Source organism: Argentina anserina, chromosome 2, assembly GCF_933775445.1.
Source record: "Argentina anserina chromosome 2, drPotAnse1.1, whole genome shotgun sequence".
Taxonomy (NCBI): domain Eukaryota; kingdom Viridiplantae; phylum Streptophyta; class Magnoliopsida; order Rosales; family Rosaceae; genus Argentina; species Argentina anserina.
This window is the reverse complement of record NC_065873.1, coordinates 10,854,708-10,868,086: the sequence shown is the minus strand read 5'-3', so window position 1 is coordinate 10,868,086 and position 13,379 is coordinate 10,854,708. Positions and strand designations below refer to the sequence as shown.

The window sequence follows — 13,379 nt, the reverse complement described above, 5'->3', positions numbered from 1 at the left end:
ACCAATGTTACACTTCGTCATCTACTACATGTTCGTACTACTTCTAACAATATCAATTAACCATCGAATAACAATTAAGTACATCTCAATCTTGTGATCATCTATCAACCATAAATTCAAAGATGATACTCATCTTAGACAGCTAAAAGCACCTATGACTCAAAACAAAACAAAAACAATTAAGCAATATGAAAGCAATTACGTTTTTTTATGTTTTATGATTTTTCCGATTTATTTTTCTTTCGTTTTCTTTTTTATGATTCTAACAACATAAATAAAGAAAAACAAAGAAGCAAACCCCACCCCACACTTCAAACGTTACATTGCCCTTAATCTAACAAAGAAAGACAAACAAAACCTGTAGCATGGCATATAATGCCCAAAAAAATAAAAAATAAACAAGGGTTCGAATTGAAATAAAGAGATGGAGGGAAAAGAAAATGCAAACACTTAGTGATGGCTTCTCCAAAACATCAAATCTGATGAGTTTCCTCCCATAAAGGGCTTCAGTTTAACGTACCTTAGCCTAGACATCTTCATCTCTTCACTTGCCTACGTTCAAGGAGAGAAGTCTCCTCAACGTTGTACTCCCCAAAGCTCTCACAGTACGGCTTCAAGCGATGCCCATTGACCGTGAATTCTGATCATTTCACATACCTTTTTATCTATATAGCTCCAGAATGAAAAATGTTAGTAATAGTAAATGGTCCTAACCATCTAGAACATAACTTACCATGAAATAACTGAAGTCCAGAATGAAACAATAAAACTTTTAGCCCAACGACAAAGTCTTTCTGACGAATCATGCGATCATGGAACGCTTTAGTCTTCTCTTTAGGAATCGCTGCCGAATCGTAGGCATCATTTCGAATCTCTTCAAGCTCTTGTAATTGTAACTTCCTATGCATTCCGGCCTCATCAATATCCATGTAAACGTTCTTTACCGCCCATCAAGCTCAATGTTGAAGCTCCACAGGAAAATGGCATGTCTTGCCATAGACTAACCTGAAAGAGGACATACCAATCGGAGTTTCAAATGCAGTTCTATAAGCCCATAAAGCATCATCTAACCTGTCACATCCCGGATTGGAACATGAACAATATATTAGGATTTAAAAGGAGATTAGCAAGCAAACCGAGCTATTAGGTTTCGCTCAGACACTCACTAACGTGAACAAGTAAGTAAAAGGTTTTCAACAAGATAGTACTTCACATTTCCACGAAAATAAATACAACAAGAATGCGGAAGGTAGCGTTAATGCCACCGGCCCAAATTTAACAAGTAGCCAACCCAATTTTTAATACAAAATGAAGGTGGCTACAAAACAAGGAATCAACCTCGGGAAACTTTACTCGAAAACATTGATACAAGACTCGAATGAGATACATAAGGGTGAACATGAACGCTAACTCTCAAATGAGGCTCCTAGCTCCAGAAATAACAATTGGACTTGCAAGACAACTATCTTAGGGGTGTGCGTTGTCCTCGCTTGCCCAGTAGGGGCCAGCCCACCCATGAGGTTTGAAAACCAAAATCAGGTAAGGATAAGTTTTATAAAACGTTGAGGGTAGTTTAGCGCAGAGAAAACCACTTTAATTAAAAACAAATGCAAGTTTGGGAATATCATGCTAAAATAGTTTGTGGAGCTCCAAAGGTAAGGCAAATTCAGCTTCAAGCAATGCTCGACCGATCCTAGCGACTAAATAGTCTAGGCCAACTACATGTCTGTTGTAGCACAAAGTAGCGAGAATGTCCATTTAAACGGAATGCCCTCAATAGTATAGAATAGAATTGATCCAATAATAAATAGGGTATTTCCCTTCTGGAGGTTCATGGTCATCGATATCGTAGGATTACCTAGAATGCTAGGCTCTCGTCACTCTCAGGTCATGTAATAACCCTAAATTTTTTTTTTCAAACAATATTTGGTTGATTGAATTCTATGAAATTGTGAAATTTAATTAGAATGAGTGTGATTGGTTGCGACGTTATGAAACGAGAAACGGGAACGTTCTCGGAACGTTTAATTCGAAAAACGTTACGTTTCCGCAACGTATATATCAACTTTTATTCCGTCGATCGTTTGTGAAAACTTTCTTCGCGAAAGTCATAGAGCTCGTCGATACGAGTTCGTGGATATGTGACGCGTACGAATCGGACGTCGAACGTAAAAATTATTAACGAATGAAGTTGCTTTCCGATTTAAGAAACGGGTATAAATAGAAAATTATTGGAGTTAGGGTTTCCATTTCTGGAAACCCTCACCCCGCGCCTCATTCTCTCATTTCCCTCGTTCTCTCTCTTCTCTCTCGCCTCTCCCCGATTCCCCTCCCTCTCCCTCTAGCCTCACCGGCGATCTCGCCGACCGACCCTCCATAGGCCACACCGCCTAGCCCAAAAGGACCGCGCGACCCTCCGCACCAAACCCTGAGCTCGCGCCGCTCTGTCTCGCCGCCGAGAGTCTCCTCTCTCGCCCCGAGCCTTCCTCGACATCACGCCGCGATCTCCGCCTCCGAGCCGTCGTGCACCTCACCGTCACTCCCTGGGGCATCGCAAGACCCTCAGCTACCACCCTCGAGCACCCCGTGCATTGTTTCGTCGCCAAGGAGCCGGATCGACGATTGAAGATCCTGTGAGAAGCCCGTCGACGAATCGATCGTTTCCGATAAATTTTGAGCTCCGATCTAGGTGATCGATAAATCAAGGAAAGGAATTATCTTCGGAAATTGTGGAATTACGCTCGAGTCGATAAGGTGAGTAAAATCTCACATATTTACGAATCTACCCTTGCGGTGATTCTAAGATATTTACAAGAGTTTTTAATATTGAAATACGACATGTATACAATATAATGGATTCTATATATATTGTATAAATGGTAATAAGTACATATATATATAATTTGCTATATTATATACTGTTATGAATTCATCTGGATTAGGTCAATTCGATGACAAGCATGTGAGTTTAATATTGAGATTGTTAAACGTTTTGTCTTCAGATGTGTTTATAAATTATGACACGTATAAGATATAATGAATTATATATATATATCGTACAAATGGTAAATAAATACGTATATATATATAGTTTGCTATATAATATACTGTTATGATTTTATTGTGATTTTGATTTGTACAATATGATGTGAGATTATTGTACGTGATTTTTAACATTGAGATTGTGAAAATGTGAATTGTCTTCGGACCTGATGTTTGGTACAATATGATGTGAGATTATTGTACGGGTTTGGCAAGTCGAAACCTAGCCTTTGGCCGGGCGAAAGTTACGATACAGTTAGAGCTCTAGTCTGTCTGCCGTAGTACTGCATGTGAGGTAACGGGTGGTTATCTGCTCATGGGTACACAGATTGATTTGGATGTTGGGTAGCGGGTGGCTATCCAATATCAGCGGTGTATTACGAGAGGGGTTACAGATGTGTACCAGCGTTCTTGGTACCGGTATTATAAATGCATTTGGGTAACCAGAAGGGTTACTTAATTTCTCATGAGCGTTCATTTCATATTTCTTTGGGACAACCAGATGGGCCGTCCATTGACTCATGAGTGCATTTATATTTGTTTGATTTCTAGATTTTTTTTCGTATATATATTGATATGCGAGTTGTTTTCATTTTACTCATACGAGCTATAAAGCTTACCGGGTTTGTGTTTACAATCCCGGTGCACCAATTCAATGGTGTAGGGGATACTTCCGCAGGTGTTGATTAGTGGAGTTTGAGAGATGACTCCAGAGACTCGAAGTTGTTCGTATCCAGCTTGTGGTGAGGTTTCTAGCGTCGAATTTTGTGGGAAAATTGGTGTGGATTGATTTGTGAGTTTTGTACATGCTACTCGGTATTGATATGTCGTCAGGTACGCAAGAGTGTTTTAGGAGCCATACCTTATGGTTTGGTCCTCTAGGGAGTATCGTGATGATACTTCAATGATTCATCTTATTCTGGAATTTCATGTTGATATCTATTGAATCTGTCTTAGTTGAATTCGAGACTTCACAAGTATTGACTAAGTGTTTCATTGTTTGAAGGTGATGAACGCTGATAAGGGCCGAGGACAGGGCCGAGGATGGGCGAGAGGCCGAGGTCGAGGTAGGACCGCAGGCAGAGTCCGCAACGTGGAGAACCTGTATGAGGAGGCTGCTCAACAGGAGGAGCAGGTTAAGCCAGCTCCTGCGGTTAGAGATGACGGTCGAGTGTTGAAACTGATCAAGGATATTAGTGCACTGTCAGCGCCGACCTTTCATGGAGGACTAGATCATATGGTAGCTGACCATTGGATTGAGGGTATGGAGACTTATTTTGAGATGATAGAGTGCACAGAGATTGAGAAGAGAAAGATAGCTACATTCTTTCTCAAAGGTGATGCTCTAGACTGGTGGAAGAGCATGAGACAGACTGTGGATGTGTCTACATTCACATGGGGAGGTTTCACCACCATATTCCGAGAGAAGTATTTTCCAGCCTCAGTACAGGAGGACTTAGAGTTGGAGTTTCTAGCACTAGTACAGGGAGACATGACCATTAGAGAGTATGATGCTCGATTTTCACAGCTGTATCGGTATGTCAGGCCTATGGGTACGACCGCTTTAGCTCAGAAGTATCTACGAGGGTTGAAACAGGAGTACAAGACCATGATATCAGTCCTTTGCCTGACTACTAAGGAGTTGATATTTGAGAGTGCCATGAACTTGGAGCAAGCAAGTAAGACTCAAGCAGGAGATGTGGGAAGCAGAGATGTAAAGGGAAAAGGCAAGGCAATCTGTACAGGTAGCGAGCACTCAGGACCGACGGGTAGGTCATGGAAGAGGCCAAGACCCCACTATCAGGTTCCGGCAAGGGTGTCACCCCTAGCTATCAGGGCTGCACCAGTCAGACCATTGGCAGCGGTGAGGTGTTATGGTTGCAACGAGATGGGACATTACGCCTCGGCATGTCCGAAACCGAAGAGAGCAGGCTGCCACCGGTGCGGGCAAGTCGGACACATAGCTAGAGATTGTACCCGACCTCTTCAGGGTAGGCAGGAACGGCCGCAGAGACAGCTACCAGCGGGCCAAGCTAGAGTGTTCGCAGTGGGGTCAGCGAGACACAGGAGTGGAAGGTACATTATCACTTTTTGACTACCTTGCTAGAGTACTGTTTGATACGGGAGCATCGCATTCATTCATTGCTAGTTCGGTAGTAGAGATGCTAGGATTGATTCCTACACCTCTTGGGGACGCCTTATGTGTCACTTCACCCCTTGGAGTGTCACTTGAGTTAGCGACAATCTGCAAAGCTTGTCCTATTTTGATTGGAAGTAGAGAGTTCTCTGCTTCGTTGATTGTGATTCCGGACCACACTTATGATGTGATCTTGGGGATTGACTGGTTGAGACCACAGCATGCTGTGATTGATTGTTTTGACATGGTGGTGTCATTTCATAGACCTGGGGAGCCTGCGTTTCGTTATCGTTGCCTCAAGTCTGATAACGCCATGAGATCAGGAGTTTTGGCACACGTGGAGTCAGTGGATCAGAAAGTAACTATCGCAGACATTGTGGTAGTATCTAAGTTTGGTGAAGTGTTCCAAGAGATACCGGGGCTACCTCCTCGAAGAGTGGTAGATTTCTGCATTGATGTAGTACCTGGTACAGCACCTGTGTCAAAGGCGCCCTATAGAATGGGGCAGAATGAACTTAAGGAGTTGAAGGTGCAGATCGATGAGCTATTAGACCAAGGGTTCATTAGACCTAGTGTTTCACCTTGGGGAGCACCGGTTTTGTTCGTGAAGAAGAAAGATAGTTCTCTGCGGTTATGTGTGGACTACAGAGAGCTGAACAAGGTGACCATCAAGAATAGGTACCCCTTACCTAGGATTGATGACTTGTTCGATCAGCTCAAAGGTGCTACGGTGTTCTCTAAGATTGATTTGAGATCCGGTTATCATCAGCTCAGAGTGAAGGAAGAAGATATATCGAATACAGCCTTCAGGACCCGGTATGGACATTATGAGTTTGTTGTCATGCCATTTGGTCTAACGAATGCACCAGCTGTCTTTATGAGTTTGATGAACCAAGTATTTAGTCCGTACTTGGATGTGTTCGTGGTGGTGTTTGTGGATGACATTCTGATATACTCCAAGACACAAGAAGAACATGTGGTGCACCTGAGAATAGTGTTGCAGACCTTGAAGGAGGCGAGACTGTATGCCAAGCTAGAGAAGTGTGAGTTCTGGAAAGAAGAGGTCAAATTCCTTGGTCATGTTGTCTCAAAAGATGGAGTACTAGTGGACCCGTCAAAGGTAGAGGCAGTAAAGAATTGGAGTCGTCCAAAGAACTCTACAGAGATTCATAGTTTCCTCGGTTTGGCAGGTTACTACAAGAGGTTTATCGAGGGGTTTTCTAGTATTGCATCTTCATTGACCAAGTTGACCAAGAAAGATACTCCGTTCGTGTGGACGGATGCATGCGAGGAAGCATTCAGCAAACTAAAGACCATATTGACCACCGCCCCAGTGTTGACGATTCCATCAAGTGGTGGTGGCTATGTCATTTACAGTGATGCTTCGCTCCAAGGTTTGGGTTGTGTGTTGATGCAGCATGGAGGAGTCGTTGCATATGGCTCGAGACAGTTGAAGATTCATGAGAAGAATTATCCGACACACGACCTAGAGCTTGCGGCAGTTGTATTTGCCCTGAAAATTTGGAGACATTACTTGTATGGTGAGAAATTTCAACTCTTTTCAGATCATAAGAGTTTGAAGTACTTGTTCTCACAGAAGGAGCTGAATATGAGGCAGAGGAGATGGATGGAACTCCTCAAGGACTATGACTTCACATTAGAGTACCACCCGGGGAAGGCAAATGTGGTGGCCGATACTTTGAGCAGAAAACCGAGAGATGTGGTGGCTTCACTTATGGTCCAGGAATGGTTCATGCTGGAAACTGCATCAGAGTTTGATTTGGTACCATCGGAAGGAGAACCAAGGGTCTTTCTTGGTAGTGTCACGGTGCAACCCACATTGATCACGAGGATCATACAGGGTCAGGCGCGGGATAGACTCTCACAAGCTAAGTTGGCAGATCTTGTAGTAGATATGCTCGATGAGTGCCCTTCTGAGTGGAGAGTTGGACCCGATGGAGGGTTGAGGTTTGGGGCTAGATTGTGTGTCCCAGATTGTGATGATCTTCGGGAAGAGGTCCTTCGTACGGCACATCGATCACGTTATACCGTTCATCCAGGGAACACCAAGATGTACAAGGACTTATGCAGGCAATTCTGGTGGAACGGTATGAAGAAGGATGTAGCGGAGTTTGTATCGAAGTGTCTTACATGTCAGCAAGTGAAAGCAGAACATCAACGACCAGCTGGCATGTTGAAACCACTGACAATTCCTCTTTGGAAGTGGGAGCAGATATCTATGGATTTTGTGACCGGATTGCCTAGATCGAAGAAGGGTCACGATGCTATATGGGTGATTGTCGATCGGTTGACAAAGTCGGCTCATTTTCTTCCAGTGTCGATGAAGTACTCAGTGGACGTGCTTGGGAAACTATATGTGGATGAGGTAGTGAGACTTCATGGTGCCCCAGTTTCTATTGTTTCAGATCAAGATGCACGTTTTACTTCGAAGTTCTAGGGTGGTTTGCAGAAGGCGATGGGCACTACCTTGGATATGAGTACAGCTTTTCACCCTCAGACGGATGGACAGACAGAGAGGGTGAATCAGGTGATGGAAGACATGTTGAGAGCATGTGTGTTGGATTTCAAGGGTAGCTGGGAAGATCATTTGAGATTAATTGAGTTTGCCTACAACAACAGCTACCATTCTAGCATTGGCATGGCACCTTATGAGGCACTTTATGGTAGACCATGTCGTTCACCGATCTGTTGGGCTGAAGTTGGTGATGAGGCACTGATGGGCCCAGAGTTGGTTCAGGAAACCACGGAGAAGATCTCGATCATTCGGGATAGAATCCGGACCGCTCAGAGCAGACAGAAGAGCTATGCGGACTCGAAGAGAAGACATGTGGAGTTTGAGATCGGCGATCATGTGTGCTTGAAAGTTTCACCTATGAGGGGTGTGGTGAGATTTGGCAAGAAGGGAAAGTTGGCTCCGAGGTACGTTGGGCCCTTTGAGATACTTGAGAAAGTGGGCAAACTAGCATATCGACTAGCCTTACCTACTAACATGTCGGGCATACACAACGTCTTCCACATTTCCATGTTGAGGAAGTATGTACCAGATGAGTCTCATGTGATCAATCATAGCACAATTGAAGTGAAGGAAAATGCCACATTTGTGGTTAAGCCGGTTCGCATTATGGATAGATCCACAAAGAAGCTTCAGAGGAGAGAAGTTGAGGTAGTCAAGGTGATGTGGAGTCACCATGATGGAGGTGATGCATCTTGGGAGCTAGAGTCAGACATGATGATCAGATATCCACAGTTGTTTGTTGAGTGAGTTTGAATTTTGGGACGAAATTCCTTTAAGGGGGGTAGATTGTAATAACCCTAAATTTTTTTTTTCAAACAATATTTGGTTGATTGAATTCTATGAAATTGTGAAATTTAATTAGAATGAGTGTGATTGGTTGCGACCCTAAATATAATTTGCTATATTATATACTGTTATGAATTCATCTGGATTAGGTCAATTCGATGACAAGCATGTGAGTTTAATATTGAGATTGTTAAACGTTTTGTCTTCGGACGTGTTTATAAATTATGACATGTATAAGATATAATGAATTATATATATATATATATCGTACAAATGGTAAATAAATACGTATATATATATAGTTTGCTATATAATATACTGTTATGATTTTATTGTGATTTTGATTTGTACAATATGATGTGAGATTATTGTACGTGATTTTTAACATTGAGATTGTGAAAATGTGAATTGTCTTCGGACCTGATGTTTGGTACAATATGATGTGAGATTATTGTACGGGTTTGGCAAGTCGAAACCTAGCCTTTGGCCAGGCGAAAGTTACGATACAGTTAGAGCTCTAGTCTGTCTGCCGTAGTACTGCATGTGAGGTAACGGGTGGTTATCTGCTCATGGGTACTCAGATTGGTTTGGATGTTGGGTAGCGGGTGGCTATCCAATATCAGCGGTGTATTACGAGAGGGATAACAAATGTGTACCAGTGTTCTTGGTACCGGTATTATAAATGCATTTGGGTAACCAGAATGGGTACTTAATTTCTCATGAGCGTTCATTTCATATTTCTTTGGGACAACCAGATGGGCTGTCCATTGACTCATGAGTGCATTTATATTTGTTTGATTTCTAGATTTTTTTTCGTATATATATATTGATATGCGAGTTGTTTTCATTTTACTTATACGAGCTGTAAAGCTTACCGGGTTTGTGTTTACAATCCCGGTGCACCAATTCAATGGTGTAGGGGATACTTCCGCAGGTGTTGATTAGTGGAGTTTGAGAGACGACTCCAGAGACTCGAAGTTGTTCGTATCCAGCTTGTGGTGAGGTTTCTAGCGTCGAATTTTGTGGGAAAATTGGTGTGGATTGATTTGTGAGTTTTGTGAGAGTTGTGAGGATTATTACATTTCCATTTTATGTAATGTTGAATTATAAATTTGGGTTGTAATAATTGGTTTTTTGAGTTGTATTGAGAACTCAGTAATGATCCGCTGTGCATTTTAAATGATTTCGATTTCATTGAAATTGTTTAGTGTTTAACGACTTTGAAATTTTGAGTTTTTAAGCTTGAAATTTTGGGGTCGTTACAGGTCAACACACGCGAGGATTCACTACTTACCCTATCTCAAAATCGTGCCTAGTCTCGGGTTCTCGCAACATTTAATGCATCATAAATCATTCAACTGAGAACCAGACTATGCAATTTATTTGGCCCAAAATACAACATATGAGGGTTAGCTCCCTACTTGGAATGACGTGCAGAATCTCAACCTTTGTCCAAATCCTAATATAGCTGTTGTTGTTGCTCCAAGTCACCGAACGCTTTTTGTTGAACTCAACACTTCTGAATTCATGAGGTATGAAACTGTCAACATTAAAGTCAAATATGGAAAATAAGTTGACGAGATCCTTTTTCCCTAGTTTGACCAGGAAAGTCAAAGGTTGACTTTTCTATTGACCAAGTCACTCCTAGTTTGACCAGGAATTAACCATGTTGACCAATTCTCGGAAAAGCCGAAAATAATTGATCGATACTAAGCATAGTTTATGGATATAAAAGTTACTCAGAATCATATTGACGATTTATTTATTATACCGACACATTTCTAAGTTAAATAGTACACGATTCTTGAACCGGGCGAGAATCAGAACTAACATTAGTCCTAACTAAAAGTTACGTTTATTCGTCCCCTTTTTAGTTAAAATTGGGTTTTCACTAAGTTACCTTGGTTAAAAAGTAAAACCGTTAAAACCATTTAGTAAATAGTAAAAAGTAACTTCGGATAAAACCGTAAAATTCAAAGTCAGACATTAATTTCTGCCAAGGGCATTTTGGTAATTTCACATCACAGTAAAGTAGTAAAAGGGTAAAGGTAAAACGGCAAAAATCCCAAATTTCACCCTTTTCTCTCCGATAATATTTTCGGCCTTCCACACAACCTCCTATCAACACAAAACAACACACAACAAAGTTCTAAACTCCTTTAAAATCAAATAGGCAGCAAAACTACATAAAAGAAGCTGAAATAGATGAGTTTGCTACCTTAAAGAAACCATGAAAGGAAATCGAAGACCACTGCACTCCTCGGATTCAACTCGAGCTGCTACCATTATCATAACAACACCACCAAGCCCGAGTTTCTACTCTATTGCTCTAGCTTCCCTCCTAAGCTCACCTCGTCGCCGGAGACCTAAGATTACGACATATGCAAAACAGAGGAATAAGATTTGGAGTTAAGGCACAATCTCACGGAATCGAACTCAGAATCGAAGAGGACTAGGGATTACCAAATGCAGGTCTCTAAGGTTGTTGCATTTCTGAATCCTCATCGAAAACAAAGGGGCTTACGGTGATGACATAGCAGTGATCGAAGAACACAAAGGGAGAGATTTTGATTAGACTTAAATCGACTGAAATTGAGTTGGGTAAGACAAGTAATGATTAAGCTTACCAAAATTAGTGGAGATTGGTGGTCTGCCTCCTTTTCCGATTTGTTAGAGAATGAAATCAAGTGCAGGCTTTTCTGATATGGTTGAGTATAGGATGGAGAGAGGAAGGAGATGACGTAATTGCATGTCGTCGAATCGCCAAGGCAGCGGCGCTAGATGAAGGGAGAAGGTGTTCGGTGTCGAGGGAAGAGGAAGAGAGATCGAGTGGTCTCTGTGTTGTCGAGACAGAAGAAGAGAAGGAAGATAAAAGAAAAATGACTCGGGCCCGGGTCTTGGGCTCGGGTCAAACAAAAGAATTGGGCTTTTCCTTAAAGCCTAAAAACCAAAACCCAAATAGGAAAAATACTTTAAAACAAAATACAACTTTAGAAAATCATTAAAACAAAACAAAACGTCAGAAAAATACTCTGAAGACATTTCTAAACTCGTAGCGACGTGTAGTTTAATAACGACATATTAAACTACATACTCCACATTTAATTTAAATGTCGATTAGTTATTCCTAAATTGTCGGTAATCGAGATTAGAAATCTTGGGTCTTACATAACCTTTGGGCCAATCCTTTCGATTAGGTCTAACTAATTTATCTAAGGTTCTTTTGATTTCACGTAATAAACTTCTGCTTGTCCACTTGCTTGGGGTGATAAGGCATCGAAACCTTGTGCTTCACACCATATTTGCGCAACAAAGCCTTCAATGGTACAGTTGCAAAAATGCGAGCCTCCATTGCTAATCATAACTCGTGGCATTCCAAACATAGAAAGATGTTAGAACGAAGGAATTATGCAACAACTCGAGAATCATTAGTACTGGTGGCGTTTGCTTCCACCTATTTCGAAACATAATCAACAGCCAAAAGAATCCATTAGAGTTTGGAAATAGTTCCATGAAATAGTACCCCAACAATAAATTGTTTTGACAACTATGATAGGAAACATAGGAATTTGTTCTCTAGTACCTAGATTTCTTGTTTTAGGCATCTATTACAAGTTATACAAAACGTATATGCATCTTTAAAGATCATAGGCCAAGAGAACCACACTCTAACACCTTAAGACTTGTTTTACGTGAACCAAAATGACCTCCACAAGATTCAGAATGACAAGGCCAAGAGAAACCACACTCTAACACCATAAGGTTTGTTTTACGTGAACCAAAAATCAAGTATAGACTTATGTTCAAAATCGGGGACACACCTCCTAATGATTTGATCAACACAATGCATCCACAAGTAATGTTCATCCAAAATGTAATACTTAGCTATTGTCTTAAGTTTAAGTTTTTCTGCATGCAATAATATATCATGAATTTGTTTAAAAACAAGATAGTTCATAAGATCTGCATACCATGGCTCACTTACCTCAATTCCGAAGAGTTTCTCATCTAGAAAACTCTCTTAAACAACCAAGGGCTCGGCATCTCTCACTAAACGGTTCAAATGGTATGCCACAACATTGTCACTTCCTTTCTTGTCGTTAATCTAGAGATCAATCTCTTGAAGCAAGAGAATCCATCGAATCAATCTCGGTTTGACATCCTTCTTTGTCATCAAGTACTTCAAGTTTCATACTCAGTGTAAACAATAAGCTTTGATTGATGTAAATAAGAACGAAACTTATCCAAAGCAAAGATGACCCCAAGAAGTTCTTTCTCTGTTGTGGTGTAGTTCTGTTGAGCATCATAGAGCTTTCGTGAGGCATAGTAAATGGTGTAGAGTTTCTTGTCTTTCCTCTGTCTTAGCACGGCTCCAACTGCATAGACAGAGACGTCACACATCAATTCAAACGGCAAAGTCCAATCTAGCGGTGCCATGATCGGTGCCGATGTCAAGAGCTTCTTCAAAATCTTAAATGCGTGCTTGCAATCATCATCAATGTGAAATAGAATGTCATTTTTAAGCAATGAACTCAATGGTCTTGCAATCTTGGATAAATCCTTGATATAACTATGATAGAAACCTGCATGTCCAAGAAACGATCGAACATCCCTCACAGTTCTGGGGAGGGGTAAGTGACGTATAAGATCTATTTTAGATTTATCAACTTCAATTCCCTTAGATGAAACAATATGACCTAACACAATGCCTTGTGTATCCATAAAGTGGCATTTTTTCAAATTCTAAACCAAGTTTCTTCACAATGTTTAAGCACAAGTTCTACATTCTCTAAACATGCATCAAAATTCTCACCATAAACAGAAAAGTCATCCATCAAAAATTAAATTTAGAACCAATAAACTGAAAGAAAATGTTAT

At 41.1% G+C, this 13,379-nt stretch overlaps 1 long non-coding RNA gene across 3 annotated transcripts; it reads right to left on the bottom strand.

Moving 5' to 3' along the window:
- Positions 1 to 712: 712 nt before the first annotated feature.
- On the bottom strand, positions 713 to 11,250 carry LOC126784923 (uncharacterized). Of its 3 annotated transcripts, XR_007671010.1 has the most exons (4): positions 11,129 to 11,250; positions 10,965 to 11,020; positions 10,720 to 10,867; positions 713 to 1,005 (listed from the first exon to the last, which is right to left on the bottom strand). It is a non-coding gene; the product is annotated as an uncharacterized LOC126784923 (long non-coding RNA). The 3 variants fall into 3 exon arrangements; XR_007671008.1 differs by having other exon boundaries at positions 10,965 to 11,160; XR_007671009.1 differs by lacking the exon at positions 713 to 1,005 and adding an exon at positions 10,510 to 10,619 and having other exon boundaries at positions 10,965 to 11,160.
- Positions 11,251 to 13,379: the final 2,129 nt, after the last annotated feature.